General features: G+C 45.4%; 1 long non-coding RNA gene across 1 annotated transcript in view; it reads right to left on the bottom strand.

The window, feature by feature from the left end:
* Positions 1-18669, bottom strand: part of LOC149857740 (uncharacterized) — a 69131-nt gene extending 50462 nt beyond the window's left edge. The window contains exons 1-3 of the long non-coding RNA XR_016444348.1: positions 18547-18669; positions 1148-1343; positions 78-182 (exon numbers count right to left, since the gene is read on the bottom strand). This is a non-coding gene — a long non-coding RNA (uncharacterized LOC149857740). The remainder of the gene's footprint in view (positions 1-77; positions 183-1147; positions 1344-18546) is intronic.
* Between the last annotated feature and the right edge of the window lie 1053 nt (positions 18670-19722).

Below are 19722 nucleotides of genomic sequence, written 5' to 3'. Positions count from 1 at the left end.
TTTCTAATGATTATATTGGAAGAGAGATGAATTCGGCCTTGTGTATCATATGATGACAGCTCCTGCTGCAAACTTACTAGGTGAAGATGAACTCCAGGCACAAACACTGTTTTCAACCACAGGCTGTAGTAAGACTTGCTCCCAGCACTCAGACTCCCCATTTTCAGATGGAAAAGTTCTACCTAAAAGAGTAGAATAATACATTTTCTGTAAGTTTTTTGGACCATTGGACAGAATTTAATGAAAAATTATATTCTTGATACAGAATTCTATAGTATGAATTAAACATTATGTAGCAAGGCAATCACTCAATAAAACACTCTAACATTAGAGTTTGGGGTAATTTATATAAAACCAATGCAGGTATGCCAGATTTTTCATGCAGGGATGGTTTATCTTGCAGAACTGAAAATATGACATGGACAAGAGGCGAGGGATTGTTTACTGGATTCATAAGCACCCAGGAGAAGGCTTTGGGTATAATATGAACTTAATGCATTAGATGCATGCTTTAAATTCTCTGCCAATGTTTCTTTTGTTGTGCTCACATTTTCCATCACTGTAGAGCCAAAAGACGTTATTTGGGGGGAGACCTGTCACTTACCAGCATGAGGCTGCATACATAAAGATGAGCCAATAAAGTGCAATCATAAGCAATCTCAATTCTGGCGCATCCTAATTCCTGAGTGCTTGATTCTGTAACCTTAATAATTTTTTTTTTAAATTGCACATGTAAGGCTGAATGTAATTTCCTAGGCTTTTAAAGAAGCAACCTATAAAAAACACAAGTTCCATCAGGTGGAAGGACATGGACATCCACACCAGGGTCACATATCCAGGTTGGGGCCTTCAAGTCCAGGACACAGATCTCTGTCATGTGAACTAGCACAGTAAGCTGTTAGCCTCTCTGTGGAGCGGTACAAGAGGGGTAGAGACAGGACAAGAGAAGAATGGCAAGGCTCGGGAATCTCAGGTTTCATTTCAGGCTCTAGAGGGGAATGTGTTAGGGAAGAACAAAGACTCTGCTCCCATCGCTGCAAGCATGAGCCCTTCTTTCCAATCCACTCTATTCCCCACCCTTGCTCCCTGACCCATTCCCACTTTTTTCTCCTCAGGCTCTGTATCCCATTCTCTATGTTAGGTTTACCATATGTCTGGGTTCCCCCAGACATGTCCTCCTTTTGGGTCCTCTGACCTCCATCCAGGTGTTTTTTTGAAATACAAACAAATGTCCAGGATTTCTTCTGCTAGTCCTTTTTCAACACGAATGCCGGTAGGTAGAAGAAGTTCATTTCCCGGCTTACCGGGTGGCAAGCGTGTTGGGAAATTGAGTTTTCTGTTTCCTGCAGAAAAACACAGAAATTGTGGTACCACTTGCAACAAATGGAAGCGGGGCACCATGTGCTTCTGCACGCGCATGCACGTACGTGGATGCAAGTGGATGGCATACAGCCAGGCTGGGGTAGTGGGAGCAGCTGGATGCAGGTAAGTTTATGGGGAGCAGGGGTTGGACTGCCCGGGGCTTGCGGACTGTTCAGAGCCCCAGACTCTGTGTGCGTGTGTGTGTGTGGCCAGAGCCCCAGACTGTGGGGGGGGTCAGGTGCTGGGGGGAGGCTGCGGTAGGGTAAGAGGGCCTGGGGGAGGCACCTGCCCCTCCAGCGGAAGGAGGGGGCTAAGGGCCCTTTGGGGGCTGCAGGGAGCTGCATGGCCAGGCTGGCTGGGAGACACTGCTCGGGGAGGCAGCCAGCCTGGCGCAGCACAGGGACCCCACCCAGCGCAAGCGGGATCACAGCCTCTGCTCCATGTTTCTGCCCACGCTGGGGTCGGACTTGCCCCGCTGCCACCCACACGAGCCAGAGCTGCCGTAGCCACTGCGCTCTGGCCAGGGTGGGATGGGGGCAGCTGAGGGTCCTTACCGGCAGGGCTGTGACTGGGGAGTGAGGGGCAGCAGCAAGGCCCAGAGGGCTGCAGAGCAGGAGTGAGAGGCACCTGTCTCCTCCCAACACCCACCAGCTCCTGGTTTCCCTACACTTATATTTTCTCCCTATCCCAGCCTCCTTTCTAAGCTTTTTACACTCCTGTCCAGCTCAGTCTCCTGCCTAGACTTCTCCAGCTAGGGCTAGTTGCCAGGCTCAAGCCACACCTCCTCATCCCTTTCCCCCTGCCAGCCTCTAATCCCCATTCCAGCCTCTCTCTGTACCCAAGCTATTCTTCCTAATCAAGTCACAGGTCGGGCTGTTGTCCCCTCTGCATTTGAATGAAAGAGCTTCCCCCTTAGTGCTGCTTAGAGCCATCCCAGAAGAGACAGACCCCCTGCTCTCAGTTCAGGTGGACAAACCTAAAGCCAGCATAACTTGCAGCAACCCAGAACACACGCATACGGGCACTATACAGCTGCTGAGCCCAAAACCCGACCTGTCTCGCTGGGGAGTTCTGTCATTTACTTCAGTCAGACTAGGTTTATCGGTTCACATGCACGAGGCATCTGTGTGCTTCTTTCTCAATGGGGTCACTCCTGCAATCTTTCAGTTGACTCCAGTGGGAGTATTCCTGTAGCCGGACCGCAGGACAGGACCCATTCCTGCAGTTGCTGCTAGCTGATACAACACACAGTGCTTTAACACAAGCAGAGAAAGCAACCACATTTAAAAAAAATTTAAATGAATTATAACTAACATTGCAATATAAAATTAAGCTAGCATCATTGCCACATGCTGCTTTTTCCAACGTGCCTTTTTTTTTTTAAATGTGGACTAAAGCCAAAGTATGCACTTAGAAAAATTCCCATCTTCCCTTCTAAATAGCAAAGACCAGCTCTGTAACAAGGTGAAGCAAGGCTATCCCATGTGGGCACTCCAAAGATAGAGTACTCAGGCTCTGCTCTTGTCACCAGAGCCTCCCCAGGGAATTCAGGCCTTGAATTACTTGGCCATGTACAATAAGAATAACAGATAAACACACTTGCCTCGCAAGCAATTGGATGATGTATTTCTTTTGATGGGAACCAGCCGTTATTCCTCCACCTTTGCTCCACTCTGCCTCACGTTTGGGAGAGGTTTTACAAAGCAAGGCGGAGGGACAGGTTTATTTACTTATGGCTTTGCAGCACAGCATTGCACCTATTCATATTGGTTATAAATGACCTTGGGTCTTCCATTATGGGCTAATGTCTGCAGCCCTCTGACCTCCGGAAGTGCTTAAGAAGGAGCTGCAGTAAATCACAGCAGCACTTAGCTGTGAAGGAAGAAAGTCCCTCCTTATCAATCTGCCAGCAGGATGGGAAGGGTCCTGCCTAGGCTGCTGAAGACTGATGTCCTTTCAGCCACGAGACAAGCCTTGCGGATGGAAATGCCCTCTGTAATTGCACTTCACCTACCAGGCACTCATTAAGATAAACAAGGAGCCCTTTAAGTCTGACTGGCTTTTCCCTTTCATTGCAGGCGGATTGGAGAACTCACAGCTCAGCCCCTTGCAAGGAGGTTCCTTTAAGAAGCCAGCCCTGGCATACGCCGGGATCTCAGGAATGGGTGGCGATGCAAGTACAGAGACAGGTCACACAGTCTGCACCACTGCAACTTCCCCTGCTTGACACCCAGGCAAGTTGAACCAGTACAAGCCACTTAGAGGAGTAATTCAGGTCTGCACAAGGGCCTTGCTCAGGCCCAGCTGCCCTAGCTAGAAATCCCAGCATGCACAGGACCTCAGCGTCATATTCAGGTTAATTAACCTCCAGTGCATCCTGTGCGAAATAGCACTTCTCATGTTGGTTGTTCCCCTGATTACAGCCGGCTTGGGTAGAGGGCCCTGTGGTATTTTCAGCAGCTGAGCTGAAAGGCACATGAGAATCAAAGAGTGGGGAACCGGCAATTTGCACATCTCTTCAGTCTGACCCGGTCAGCTGTTGTCTGACTCGGAGAGGTTTATTCAGGCTGCTGTCTGGTGCCATGTGACGGTTCCTGCTTTTATTCGAAGAATGCCTGATCTCATACAATTAACGTTTCTTAAAATGCAACACTGTGTTTCCAAAGCACATGTCATGGTTTGCTCAAGATCCTCAGGGATGAGCGTTTTATTTGCACGTGCTCCAGATTGCCACTGGAGATCACCTAGCCCAACCCCCTGCTCCAGCCGAAAGGGCTCCAGAAACAAGAGTCCAGGAGCCCAGCCAGACACATTGCCGTTGCAGGCCCGTGCGCTATCACTGAAGAAGTTCTTGCAGGCTTGGGAAAAGGAAGAAAAACGGAGGACAGCATGGAGCTCTTGGAACCTAAGGCCCAATCTTCCCAACCTTACCATATTGTAACTCCCATTCACAGGGACCTAATGATTGCTCAAGTTAAGGTGGGTCAACTCAAAAGTTACCTTGCACTATAATGCATGCTATTATGCTACTTAAATCCTAATGACTATGACCAGACATACAAATAAAACCATCACCAAACAGCTAGGCTTGACTGAATCAGCAGTCAGCAACTGGTTGAAAAGTTCTGTTATGAAGGCAAAATCTGCATGTGTCACTTACTATCTTTTCAGGTTAGTTCTAATAAAACCATATTAGGCATTGTTAAATGAATTGAATGAAGTTGCCTTGAAATCAAGCCTGAAGACAAAACAAAAAGGGAATACAAAGTCAGACAGGATTTTGACTGTAACTGAATGCGTTATGCCTCTAAGAATTGTTCCGCTTTGCAGTCTATATAGCACAGCTCTCTTTGTACACTTTTCTTACATCCGCATAACTCCAGAACAAACAAAGCAATTTTATTCTCCCAGAACTGGTTCTGGGCTCCATCCATTAATTCCAATCCAGTAATTTCACAGATTCATGCAGAAAGGACCAATTAGATCATTTACTCCAGCTCCTTGCCAACAAAGCATTATGACCTATTGTACAATGACTAGTTCAGGTAGCAAAGAAATGATGCAACATCCAGCAAGAGATCAGCTCCCTAAGCACAGGGCCCTTAGCACTGGGAAGGCCTCTGTGCAAAGAGCACTTGAGTGGAAACAGTATAGTACGCTAAAGCCGTGAGTTTCTGATAATGCTTCCTTAAGTCACAAGGAGTGTTTAGGGCTTGTTGTGGTGGCTTTTTTTGGATGAAATTTGAAACTGAAATCTACAGTGTGGGAATTCTTAAATTCAGTTAAAATTAGAGGCGGACCCAAACCCAAACCTTAAATCCATAGCACCCTAAACATCAGGAACGTTCCCGTCCAGATCTTTCTCTCTGAAACCCATGCATCAGGGATCGCTCTTGTAACACACCGGTTTAAAGTCATTCAAAAAGACTACGGAGATGAGAAGCGTATTTTTTGCATACAATACAAAGGAGATAAGAAATGCACCAACAGTGAGTATGGTGGGGGGTCCTAACTTGGTCTAAAGGGAGCAATTGTGAAATTACATTTCTCAGACAATAAAAAAAAGCCAGCAGGCAGACAAGATCTGAGTTAAAGAGCCAGTATGAAAGGCTTTTATGTTCTGCTTCTTTTTTAAACTGCAAGGTTGCTTCTCTCTTGGATCCCTGGAAGTTCAAAGTGAAGAGATCCATCCTTGCTACGTCTGTCACTTTTCATTTGGCAAACTCTGTCCCCCTCCCACATGCTGATAATGGCTTTTGAAATTAACATGTCATTTCGGTTTCCTTCCTGCTTCGCTCAACAGCTACACCACTTATGTCAACACATATGCGAGAAGAGCGTAACAGTAACAAATGAGCAGAAAATGCCAGGGAACGTGCATCCATAGGCCATTTCCAAGAAAAGAACGATGAAGAAGAAAAAAAAGGGGGAGCATGTAATTACAAAGGGAGTAAGGGAGACAGAATGTCGCTGTTCAGGGCATGGTCAGGGCTATTTTCACTCACTGCACAGCTCTTAGACAACCTGTGAGAGGTGCTTTAAAATAGTTAATGTAAGTCTTATAATAAAGAAAGTCTGAAGAGGCAGAGCCTTTCAGAGAAAAATACTAGTCCTCCTCCTTGAAGAAGTAAACGGGAGTTTTACCAGTGGCTGTAGCAGAAAGGCAATAGCAAGCCATGGAACCAGGATCAAGGCCTGTTTCATGTCAGCGGTACAAACACACACATTGTGTGTTGTTTACATTCCCTGCCAGGGTTTCACACATGCATATGCTACACAATCTGCACATTATGATAGCTTATCTCAGTGTTACAAGCATTTTCCCCACTCATTAATCATGGGGCAAATCATAGCAAAATATCATGTTCCTAAAGGAGCTCTTGTCTTTTACTTCCTCCATCTTCATTTGTGGAGACAAGAAAAAAAAAAAAAGAACCCCTCAGACTGAAGCAAAAATACAATTTAAAAACACCCTGTTCTTTTGGACAATAGCCTGGAGAGACTCACTTGGGTATAGGGGGTGCAGGGGTAAAAGAGGGAGGTTATGTGCTAGTTGATTGTGCACTTAAAGTCATGGGAATAACAACAAGATAAACTAGCTTAAATAAAAGAGAACATCATGAAAAGCCTGCACACATGCTACTACAGCCCCATCCTTCACACACGGGGTAAAGATAAGTTGGCTGACAAACAAAGGAATCCCTATTGGACATATCACATAAGAACTCTGCCAAGGGATTTTTCCCCTAGGCCCCAACTCTGCAATTTGACAGGACTTCTCACTTGCTTCTAGTTAAAAGCATGTATGAGTGCCCATCCCCCACCCTTTCCTCAAAAGCTGCTTAAACTCCTTAAGGCTAGGGACAGACATTCAGAAAGCCTAAGCCTGTATCAATTCAATCTTTGCAGGTTAGTCTAACCTGGCTAGGCTACATCACTTTGTAACTGCAGAGACATCCCAGACATGCAGTGGCTTAAGCTAGAAGCCAGGGGGGTGCTACAGCAGCCTTGCCTTCCCTTCCCTTCCCTTCCCTTCCTCAGCTCTGAGCTGAGGGCGCATGGCCAGGCCCCAGCAGGATTAGGGAGGGGTTCCCCCACTCCTTGATAACAGAGCATTTATCAGCTGTTATCAGCATTTATTACCCCATCAGAAAACAAACAGCCTCTCTCATTAGTTCAAGCTCTTCTTAAACAAAGAAGGAACAGAACCAGCTGAGCTATTCATTAGCTCCCAAAAGCCCTAAGCGGACGCTGCTGTCTGCCACAGCATGGACCATAGCCAGCGGTCTGCTAGCTAATGCTGAGGTGTCTGTGTAAGGCAGAGGGGATGGGGGATCCCTGCTTAGCAAGGAACAGGGAGGGAAGGGGAAGGGGAAGGGGAAGGGGAAGGGGGGGGGAGGGAGGGGAGGAGGAGAGCAGGACGAAGCCAGGGAGATGCTGCTGTGCCTGCAAGTCTCTGCCGGAGCTGCAGCCAAGGAGCAGAGGGGAGGGTCCAGCCTTGCTGTGGAGCAGAGAGCCCCGTTCAGCCCAGAGAGCATGCCGCAATGCTGGGGGGTTGGATTTAACTTAAATCAGCAAGGGGTCTGGGACAAACATTGCATAAACCGGTTTGACCCAAATCAGTTAAATCTGATACTACATTCAACCAGGTTTATCTCAAACCAGTTTCATCCATTTTCAAACCTGTTTATGTGCACTGAACATCTGTTCTGTTACAGGTTTAAACCAGTTTCTGATCACTTAAACTGGTTTATGTGTAACGTCTATCCCTAAAAGTTCGCAAACTGAAATCTGTCTTGTTAACATGTGGTTTTCCTCTGATTAATCTATAAGCAAGGCTGATTGCTTTAGAGGTGTGTGTTAACTCTCAGTGCAGTGTTTTGTTACTGAGTGCTTGGCTAGTCAGAGAGATGTTTTAAAGTTGGGGGGGCACGAAATAGATTTTGTTTAGATTGCTCATTTAAAGGACAAACAGAGTTACTCAGGCTCTTCTAACCTTAAAACTACTTTGTACCACTCTGGCACTTAAAAGGAGCTGTTGATTGTGTGTGAATATAGTACTTAAGGGGTACAAAAGTTGCACCATGTGAATGAGCATCAGGCCTATAAAACCAGAGGGCTTTGAAAATTTGATAGTGCCAGTTAAATCCTGTTCTATGAAGACATCTGGGCTTTGTTCCCATAATATATCACTTTAAAAACTGTTCACCGCCTGTTTTTACAGTTACTGTAAAGTGAGAAAACTTCCAAACTCACCCTTCCCAATGCATTATTCTTCCACTCCAGAAAAAAAGAGAAAAGCCACAGAGAATCACCCTGCAATTAGTCTGGTTTGTAATGGAAAACAGATGAAAGCAGAAATTAAATCAAATCCTTACCATGTATCTAAAGGTTTTCATGCCATGCATCTCAGGAAGGTTTCCCAAAAATAATAAAGTAAAATTAAAAGCTTAAATATTTCAAGCAGGCCCAACAAATGCAGATTAAGTTTGAATTTAAAGGGGAAGTGAAAAGATTTTTTCCTTCTCCTCACCTGCCAGGCCTCTGTGTTTCTCTTTCAACACTTGACAGCAGAAACACCTATGGCTGAGTGGAGAGATTTCCTCCTTCATGTTATTCATTATTTGTGAACTGTTGACAAATGCATTCAGCGGTACACAATGAACCCAAACACGCAGTCTGTGCCCCAAAGAGATCCCAGTCTAAGGCCCTGATGCCTTCTAGCTTTTCTGCAAAGATAGATCTGCAGTGACTACAGTGGGGTTCTGCATGGACCCAATCCAATGCCCATTGCAGGTTTTTCCATTGACTTTAATATTCAGTTTTTTCCTTTGGTTTTACTAGGCGCTGGATCAGTGCCAGTCCTATTAAGATGTATGATTAATTATTGCAGGAGAAAAGCTGAGTCTTGGCATGTCTGCTAAGTGGCAGAGGAAATAATTCTTAACTATTTTGTTTCTAAACGAATGTACATATTTAATGTTTTCACATATAATATGTTTTGAGGATTTTAAAACAGCTCCCTTTCACTTTGCCTTTCAACTGCAGCAGTGCTATGGATCAGCTAGCAGGAGGTGAGCTCTGTTCCAAGGAGGACTACAGACAAAGCTATGGCTGATGGAAGCTGGTGAGCTTTTTTTCGTCCTAGGATTTCACATTAAGTGTTTCACCAGGATATTTCCTATACTCAAAATTTCCACTTTGTGTGACATTTGGAAGGCCCAGCGTATTCCCACAAACAGCCTGAAAAGCCTTCATTAGATTCAAAGGGCTGCAATTTCTACACCTTGCACTAACTTTCGGTTACTGCCAGTTGTAGCTTGAGTGAGTTACAGGACACTGTCTGCATTTCAGTACAGGAAAGACTCACAAGAGATGTGCTTAGGAGACATGGGGACATCAGCATTAGGCAGGGATAGAGTTGCTCTAGTTCCAGTTTCAGACGCAGCACAGGCCTGCCTAAGCTAATCAAAGGTGCTTGTAGGCAGCTGCCCAGGGTTCCAGCATGTTGATCCGCCATGGGTGCTCACCACTTGCAGAGAATTAAAATTAGAGCCCTAATTTTAAACCTGGACAACAGCTAAGCTTTGCTATTAAACCAGAATCTGGGGTATTCAGGGCAAAAGAAGCAAGTTTTGGCCAAGAGCACAATGCCTGTGGTAGCAGTGGTCATCGGGCAACAGTTAAACCATTCTGTTTCCCACCTGAATCTCAAGCTGTGCTTGAAGTATGCCCAGTTCACACAAACTATGCAGTCTGGCTGTAAGGGAAACAAATTAAATCATGCAGTCCCCAGCATTACCATGTTCAAGCTACATGTAAAAAACACACATGCACTGGCCTGGCCACAGAGTATCCAGGACACAGGGAAAAGCATTGTGCAAACCAGCTTCTGCATAAGCAAATCCTGTGCCTGGTGACTGAGACATCTTCAAAAGTTCAGGAGTGTGATACTAATTACAACTGGACGGGGTACTGCCAAGCCATGGGTTCTCCCATTCCGACATGATACCTCTCCCATTTTCAGGACTACCTGGTGCTGTCTTATTAAGAAGCAGCAGTAGCCTCATGCTCACATCATGCCTATTTGGTAGGTGGTACTATCTCCCCTCTGGGGGACTCAGTGGAGCTGCCAAGAAGTGTCCTCTCCTGTTACTCACTCAGTGGTGTTCAATACCAAGGGTGCAAGACCCCCTTGCATGCCCTGCCTTAGAGCCACTTCCTGCTGCTACAACACCCAGTGCTTCTGCCAGGCTCATGCTGTACCGCTTCCTCCAAGAGGGATCCTCAGAATGGCTTCTGTGGCTAAGTACAGGCAGTCAAAAAGCCTGAGGCTGAATTGATTCAGTCTTCTCAGGTTAGTCTAAGCTGCAAAGGTTGAACCAGTAAGTAAATGAACAGACATTCACTTTTGACTCAGGAAATGCAGCCACGTGCCTGAAGCCAGAAGTTGGGGGGCGCTAGAGCATGGCTCTCTGACACATAGCCAGCATGGGCTGTGTGTTCATTTCTTCTTCCTGCTGCCTCTGAGATCTCTGGGAGTTGCAGTTCACAATCACAACAGCAAGACTCTGCAGGGGTTGCTCATCACTGCCTCTTCCTGCTTCCAGGTACCTCTGGGATTTGTAATCCACAGTCACAGCCAGCACTAAATAAGCCAGCAGGACAGAGTAGCTCTATACTCAGGGGAAGGTGAGTTTAACCCCCTCCCAGGCCCCAGGATCCAGCCAGGATTTGTCTGGGGTGGGGGGCAGTAAGCCAGCCCTCACTGCTCCAGCTAGGGAGCAGAGGAGTGGAAACAGACAGCCCAGCCCAGCCCAGCCCAGCGTAGGCGACACGTGCCTCCTGACACGGGGGGGGGCACAGCGACTGCCTGCAGGCGGCAACGCAGAACTCAGCAGTGAAGGTGGGCCAGGCAGGGCCCATCTGCAGATGGCCATGGCAGTGTCAGCAGTGGGGGAGGGGGCCCCACCAGAGCCAATCACCAACCAGGGGAGACGGCCCCCACGGCCAGACACCAAGCCCAGAAGTGCCAGCAGCACTTCTCGGGGGCGGGGACACCAGCACTCTGCCTACCCCATCCCCTCCCCCTCACCCGTGACCTAAGCCGAGAGTACTTGCTCTTGAGGGGGGCACTGGTGCTCTCAGGGGGTGCACATGCACCCCCCTACCCATTCCCATGCAGCCCAGAGCTGCAAAGCATGCTGGAGGACTCTGATTTAACTTGAACCAGGAAGGGGTCTGGGACAGAAGTGTCATAAACTGGTTTGACCTAAATCAGTTAAGTCTGATTCTCCATTCAACCAGATATATCGTAAACTACTTTCAGCCATTTTGAAACTGGTTTATGTGCACTGAGCTTCTGTTCTGTTACAGGTTTAAACCAGTTTCTGGTCACTTAAACCGGTTCATGTGTAACTTCTGTCCCTAGGCTGTGAACGCACCTCAGCCATCCCCAAGGGCAGAACCAGCGCCCTGCGACCGGTGAGCACCACCCGCCTGTCAACGTGCTAGAACCCCGGCACCTGCCCACAAGCATTTCTCTGGCCAGTTTTCACCTGTTTTAATCCATTTTGCTGAGAAATGGCTGTTTAAGTGGGCCTAAAACAAACTAACAAAAATGATCATCGTTGCCTCCTCTCTCCTGAAACAGAATTTGAGTTCTGGGTGAGGCTGCTGCTCTGTACTACACAATACAGACAAAAATATATACCCTTTTGCCTAAACTAGGTTTATACTATTTAACTGAACCTATGCTAGGTTTGTTTAAGGGAAGGCCCATCTGTTCGTTTTGAACACTGAGGGATTTGCAATGCAACTGCTGTTGTGAAAGAATGAAATTTGAAATAGCCACGTCAAGGCATTTTAAAATGATGGACGCAAACGTGGGTGAACCGGGCAGCCTCCCAGGGCACGGGCAGAATAGTAATTTGTTGATTATTATTATTATCGTTGTCTCTGGTGAAGTGGGGCACAACACTAAAAGTTCGCCCCGAGCCACCAGAAGTCTAGGTACGGTGCTGCTCCAGTCCCAACACTTCCTCAGAAGTTTGAAACTTCACCTGTTTCTTCCCTTCTCAACTGTCCTGCATGCATATAAAAACAGACTGGTTTAATAACGGTATGTTATTAGTATGTTCAATAACTTGAACAGTATTGAGCAGTATGTTCAATAACATAGCTCATAAGTTCCCTTCCTCAAAAAATAAAAAGGATGCTCTGAAGTGTTTGTTTTGTGGAACAATGATATAAATATTTTACAACGCTAGAAAGTGAAAAAGCAGGTCAGATTTATTGTCTGACAAATTTATCAACATATATGCATTTGTGTGGAATGGTTGTCAACCCCTTAAGAGGCTTTGCTGCTTTTAAACAGTGACTATTGCTATCTGTTGCTATTGTGTACAAGGTTTATGTAATGCAACAACAGGGATTTCTGTACAGGTGTCTCTACTAGTGCAGGCATGGTGCGCTGGTGTAAAGCAAGATTTGCAGAAAGATCATTGTTTGAAAAGGGGGTAGGTAACCCTGGTGCAAGCCCTGCTTTATCCTGATACAGAGCATCTACACTGGAGGTTGTCCTGTTGTAGCTAAGGCAGCATTAAAATCTTCCTTGCGGATGCTATGACAAGCCCCAGCATCCAAGTTTTGTATCAGGAAAAAGACTTTACCACCCTGTTCAGTAGTCAGAGGAGTTTGTGATGCTCCACTTCTCTCCCCCAGTCTTAGGGACTCAGTATCTGTGCACCTCACATGCTAATTTGTTTCCCTTCACAGCAGCTCTGAAAGACAGGGCAGTTGGACAGAGGAGACACGGAAAGATGGAGAGACTCGCACAAGATCACACAGGAGGTCTGTGGCAGAGCCGAAAACTGAACCCAGGCCTTCTGTGTTAAGACAAATGCCCTAATGTCTAACCCATCCTTCCTCTCTACTTCAGCTTGTTATTCTGAAAATCAGAACTTTTCAAAAATCCCAGTATCAGTATTTTCCCGAGAAACAAAAAAAAAAGCGTGCGGGGGTGGAAATGCCAAATATTTTTCCTCTCGTCTTTCCACCAGCTCTTCTTAAAAACATTTAGGCCTAGGTCTCTTCTTGCTCACATTGTATTTAGCAAGTCTAAATGACAACAGAGTCATTCCTTACTGGTTAAATCTACAGGGAAGATCTCTCTTTCTCCAGACCCTCTCCATTTGCTTGTCTACTGAACCCCCTTTGAGGTACAAGGCCAAGATCAGACTGGTTATTTGGAACAATGGTAGTCTTAAGCCAGACATGTCGGTTTGGGCTGGAGCACTCCAGGGCTCACTGGTTTGGGTTTGTCCCATAATAAGTATGAAGGCCTTTAGCAAAATTCAGATCTAGCATGAGATTTTGGACATACCAAAGTTTGTAGAGGCAGGTCCATCTAGATTTTGTGCATACAATAAAGGAAGAGACCGGAAGAACCATGGAGTTGCTACTTTCTTTCATAAGCCCTGAAACTCCATGGGGAGAAGAGATTTCCAGGGTCGACATTTTTGCCATCTAGAAAAGGTCACCCCCTTTATTTTCTTCTCTTCCCATTCATCCATGCTCCCGATGAGGGTTTTCTTGAGACAAAATTGATTTGAAACCTTGGATTATTCTGCTGAAATTGCAGATTTTGGCCTTGGGACCACAAGCTGGTTTGGGACAATCCCCCCAGGTCCTTTCTCCTGTTAATTTATAGCAACTTTTGTTGAGACAAGGAGTTATGGACTGTAAAAGGCTTGTTTTTGGCCTCTTATAAAACCCCAGCACCCTGTCAAAAAAAGACCAGGGCCTGGGAAGAAAGCTTCAGTAGTGATCAGCTGGTTTCCAGATGGGTGGCCTTCTACACAGTGTCCAATCCCTTGGGTCCAATAAGCCAGTCCTGATTTTGCACTTTAAGAAAACAGTGATACAAACCCTCCTCTACTCTCTGTTAGGGCTTTATAAACATGCTCCCAGTCTGCGTGTCAAATTTATTAAGGAGAAATTTATTCTGCTTGCTCTCTCTCTGCCTGCATGCATCAGCTCTTTTTGCCCAACCTAGAAAGGCTGGGGAAACTCATATCATGATTTACATCCTGCTGGCTTGTTTTCCCATCAGAAACAAAGACGGTGGCAAGCCAGTCAGTAAGCTGAGGTATTGGCCCCCAAGGCATAAAACCACCCACACGAGGCAATGTTTGTTCTCAGTCTGGTACAAACTCTGCTATCATGCCAATCCCTGGATCCTCCCAGACAAAAAGGATACAGAATTAAATAGGAAAGAGGATTACATTGATTGGTGCGAGTGCTGCAACCTAGTGCATTTTGCATCACACAAGATGCATTGCGATGCTAATAAAAGGACTGCAGGTTTGGGAAAATGCATAGAAAGCATAGAAAAGTAGGGTTAGAAGGGACCTCAGGAGGTCATCATTTGGTCCAGCCCCCTGCTCAAGGCAGAATCGTTCCCGTTTGAACCAGTCCAGAAAAGCACTTGTCAAACCTAGTCTTAGAAATTGCCACCAATGGAAATTCTACAGCCTCTGTAGTAATATATCCCACCCTCATAGTGAGAAAAAGTTCTTTCTAATATTGAACCTACATTTTCCTGCTGTATTTTTTTTTCTCCTTGTCCCCTGCAGTCATAAAACGTGGTCTAACACCATCTTCTTTAGAACCACTGCTTAGGTATTTGAAGACTTATCAAATCCCCCTCAGTAGTCTCGATTACTGAAATTATTTAATCTGGAAGATAAGAAGAGATGAAGAAGTAAAGTACTACATAAAAGAGCTAAGTGCTGTTATTAGTGCCTGTAGTTCCTGCCTGTGCCAGCACAGTGTGTTTTGCTACAGCGTGAATCACAAGCAGTTTATTTAAACCTGCTTTACCTATCTTGGAAATGAGACTTCTCTCCTTTTCCTCTGCATAATTAAATTTGCCTAATGATTTTTTTAGTCATGCCCATTGCTGCGGTAAACGCAACCCAACATTTTTCCTCCTTCAGCTCAAATTGTCCCTTCTAATTCCATCCCATTACTCTGCATCTATAAAAATTGTTTCAAAGTCCGTTTCATTTCTGGAATACTGAAGCATTTCATTTCAGCTATTTTAATGTTTTGACATTATCAAAACCCAGCATTTTTGTTGTATCAGAATGAAAACTGTTCAAGGTTTCTGGATGCTTCTCCAAGTTTTGCTCCAAGGTGATTTTTGACTTTTTTTCCCCAAATTTGTAACACCTTAATAATAAATGGAGCTAGTTGAAAAATGTGTTTGTTGAACTTTTGCATTTTTTAAGCTGGGCAAAAAAGACTGAAATATCCCCCCATCTTTTCTTTTTTTTTTTTTAACTAGAAAGGCTTTGACCAGCTGTAATAATAACTGCATCTCAGCTACCAGAACAACAGATGGGGAGAAATGGTCTCTCAAACAAATATCCTCAAGCACTTATTTGTATAAAACATCATAGCACTTTATAGATCACTACTGAGAAGGCAGACAAAAAAAAAATCAAGCTAAATACTGCCCTCTCTAAAAGTCATTATTATACGAGAATTACGCCACCATCTGAGCTGTCAATGGGGCATAGATTGCCTCGGCTTGAATTTGCAAACACTTATACACACGCTTAACTTTACAGGTGAGCAGTCTCTGTGAAGTCAGTGGGGCTCCTCTTGTGTTTGTGTGCTTTGCTCAATCAGGGCCACAGTCCTCAGCATCTTGTTGGACTGAGTCCCTGGCACTGGACACTGAAAATAAATGAATTGTTTTCATGTTCTGATTCTTAGGCACTGGCAGTTCAGTGATGCAACGTCTGGGTTGCCATCGCAGGTTGAGCATGTTGTTTCTATGGATCAGAACAATCAAGTTGTAAAATAAACACTTTTACAACAATGTTAGCATGTAGGTATTTTCACAGTGAAAACTGATCCATGAAAATATTTACTTGCTAATGGTTTTGAAAAACCGTTTATTTTACAACTTGATTGTTGATGTAAACTACCTGACACTATCCCTCTAAAATACTGTATGCGTCTGCCCAACGTGTTGCGGGGGGAGGGTTAGGGAGGAGGTTCTGTTACTACGTAAAACTTTATTTAACACATTTTGTGCCAACACATTTTATAGACTAGCCTAAGAACTGTCCTGGGACCTCTTCCAAGCAGACCCATTTTGGTTTCAAAGTATTATACCACTAGTACTTGTTTGCAGCATCAGGCACCTTTGGGTGTTGCAATTCTTATTTAGGCCAAACTTGCTTGGTGTCAATGATATTCTGTTCTCACTCAGGTAAAAGTAAGGCCTTGAGACGTGGCCATAGATTGCATCTCTAAAATGCATACAGCCAACAAAGAAAAAGCCAGCTGAAAAAAGGGTTTGTAAGACTAAAACCAAAACCAGCCTCAAGTTTTGCCCATCTCTGTTAATACCTCATTCAGTCTTAGCAAACATTCAGTCCACGGATATATGGCATTCCCATATCATATATATGAACTTCTTCTTTTTTAGTAGGTATGTGAAAAATTCCCTGTAGTTAATAAACATCCAGACACTTCAGAGTTATTCAGGTGAAATCGTCACCCTACCAAAGTCAACAGAAAAAACTCCCATGGACTTCAATGGGGCTACGATTTCGCCCTCAATCTCGAGCCGAAAGGATTTGGATCAGTTTTTTGAGAGCTCCACCAAGCTCTCAAAATTACACAATTTTCCATCAACACAATATCCATCAACATCAGCAGGAACAGCCGCCTTTGGTACAGCGGTGAATTCTCAGTGGACGCCTATTGGAACTTAGCAGCGTAGGATCAGTGTTATTACTACATTTTTTATAGGCATAACAGTCCCTCATTAGATGTGTTGAGAACTAGAGCTCCTTTGCAGAGGATTAATGCTTCACAGCCATCATTAATAAGCTTTCATTGCCAAGGCTCAGAATTGCCACGCCACACCAGTATCAATCTTTCCCGTGCAGCCTTGCCCGTCTGCCATATTTGGCACAGACATTAAAGTACAGTAGACTAAAGTTTTCCGGCACACAGCCATCTCTCCTGTGCTCTCTCAGGAGTGACTATTGGAAGCCAAATGCATTTAAGCAAAGTTAGATAAAATCTACAGGGCCCAGCGTTGTTTCTCTCTGGTTTCCTGCAAGTAAACAGACATGTTTACAAGGGGCTGTACATTCGCATCAATCATAAGGCGATTTTGTTTACAGTAGAGGAATTTCCTGTAGGCGTTTGCTCTCCTGGTTTCTTTCTTTTTGTATTTACTCTTGTTCAAATGCAATTTTTTAAAAAAGCCACAGGTATTCCAGACTGAATGCAAAACGCTACACACAGAAATCTGACACTGGCTATAATTCATTACCAAGTTTATTTGGGCTTTTTTTTTTTTTTTTTATGAACACACTTTTACCTTCCAAAAACGCAGCCGTCTTGATCAAACCCCTCTACACTTGATAAGAAAGACAGAGAGAATTGTTTCTATGAAATTGTTGTCACTGTCAGATCAACAGATTATCACGAACCCAGGAGCAGCCCGTGGGTTTTAAATGGATGTCACTGGAATGAAGGTCTACCTGGAAAAAAAACTGGCAGAGCTTCTAATAAGGACTTCAAACCAGATCGAAAAAGGAGATGAGGTGCCTGATGTGGGATTTGAGTAGAATTTAGGCTTAAATCCAGAATTATACTCTTGAAAACCCCATTCAGCCACCACCTAACTTTGGAGGCTCTTCAACTCCATGGACACCTTACTTCTTTTACTTTCAAGTTCCCAGCTACCTTGGGTTTTGCCTCCACGTGCCCAGACCTGCCCGGTCTCATGCCAAGCTCACGTCTAATTGTAGTCAGCATCCGCAAACTAGGATTTTCTCCACCTAAATTGCTCAGGTGATTCAATTCAGGAGATGTGCTCTGAGGATGCTTTACACGTGCTCTCGCTCCCTGGACTGGGCTCTACACAAAATGCAGTCAGGCTGCCACTTCTTTTTAAAGCCCAGGCTTGGGTCCTTGTGTAAGAGCTTGTTTCAGTATTTATCCAATGCCTGTTTAATATAAAATACAAGAAGAGCCAAGTGTCCTAACTAGGAAGCTGCAGCATCACGCCTCCTCTTCCACCAGGAACTCTTTCCAGTGCAGTGGCAGAGCTCCGACAGGAAAGTGAAGCGTGCTCCCACATGGACGTGTCTGCAGCCTGGCATTTGGGGCACGCTCCTAGGAGGAGGAAATTGGTTTGAATCTCCTCCAGCAGAGAAGGAGACTGAACATGACTATGCCAGCTCCCAGGGGCACACCCTAGCCAGGAGGCTTGCATAGAAAAAGATGCACACCATAACCACCATGTTTTACAGGGAAAAAAAGCAAGCCCTGCTCAATTTTTTTAAAGGAAGGGTTGTACATGCCTTGCTTTATGAGAGGGCTCAGGGCTGTAGATCTCATGCGTGCTTGAGAGGGCAAGCTCGAACAGGCACCCCTGTCTGCAGTATGCCCACTAGCCCTGGGCAAACCCCCATTTGCCTTGCTGTCTGTTCTGATTTCCATTCTCAGGCTCCCAACTCTCCCCGCGAGAGAGCATCTCACCCCGCAGGTTGTGAAAGGGTTTAACATGTGCGCCTAGAACATATCCCACCCTCCAGCTGCTAAAGAATTTAACGCTGCACAAAGGGTCTTATGGATGAAGTGACTCACTGTTAGCACTGATGTGTTGTGTGACCAGGCTGGTCTGAGTGTTTCTGCTATTTTAGGACCATTTGCTTGATCATAAACAGGTGCCAACATTTCCATCAGGTGCATTAACAGGACCAGGCGTTCATTTCCAAACACAGCTTGAGAAAGGAACGATAGTCTCCCATCTCATAGAAGGGCTGGTACAACGAAGCCGTGCTGGGAGAGGCAGATGCATGAAGTGTCTGAAGAGGAAATTAGAGCAATAATCCTGAAAAAGGGAATCACCATGTGCAGGGGGCTCAGTTGTAGCAAGACAGAGCATTGCCAACACAGACATAGTAGTTTGTCAGGAAGGAGGATAAAAATAGTGAGGCCTTGGAAAATTGGGCAGACCTTACTGGGTCAGGGTCCAGGCCAGCTTCCATGCCCAAAATGCAATCCAGCATAAAGTTCAGTCTAGACTGTCTTTGTTGCCAGCATTTGTAGCAAAAATGCCAACTAATCAACACAACACTATTGCCAAGTACCTGCTGGGCTGCAAAAGATGCTGTCTTCACCACCCCTAGGACTCTCATTTCCAAACAGCCTTCCCTTCACCTTGTGTGGGATGGTTACTCATCTTCATGGATCTTACCTGTCTTCCTAAATCTGCTCTTCCACAAACCCAGTACATCCATCCACACCAGACTCGTAGAGCAGAATCTCCCTTCCGTCATCGTGCTCAGCTAGGTCCGGGTTCAGCATTGCAGGTGCCAAGCTAAGCTTCAGTTCCAGCTTGTTCTTTCTCCACAGACCAGGTTCCCTGCTCCAGGCCAGCGGAAGGAAAAGCTGGGAACTTGGCAACAGAGCAAGAGCAGAGCTTCCTGCTTTTTCAGTTTTTGCGAAGTGTCGTCTTGCTCTGCGTTCAGGCAGTACAGGTGAATAGAGCCATGAGCCATATCTGTTAGCAGCCCCTTCAATGTGCACAATCCTACATGGATACTTGGCACTTTGGGGAAGCCTTGATATGTTAGCAAGTCCAGAGCTGCCTCCTGGCAGGCTCCCAGCCATTTCCTCTGCTTCTGCACTCAGCACTAGCTGGCCTGCTCCTCTAAGGTAATTCCTTCCCATCCCTGGAGTGCTTGTGCACTTCTCTCCCCTGCCATAAGAGCCCTGGCTCCCCCATTCACTGGGGCAATTCCAGTTTCATGCACAGAC

This window comes from Crocodylus siamensis, chromosome 9 (assembly GCF_052110815.1).
Source record: "Crocodylus siamensis isolate JL-2025a chromosome 9, ASM5211081v1, whole genome shotgun sequence".
Classification (NCBI taxonomy): Eukaryota; Metazoa; Chordata; order Crocodylia; family Crocodylidae; genus Crocodylus; species Crocodylus siamensis.
The sequence above is the reverse complement of the archived record's forward strand: the minus strand, read 5'-3'. Positions and strand labels throughout refer to the sequence as shown.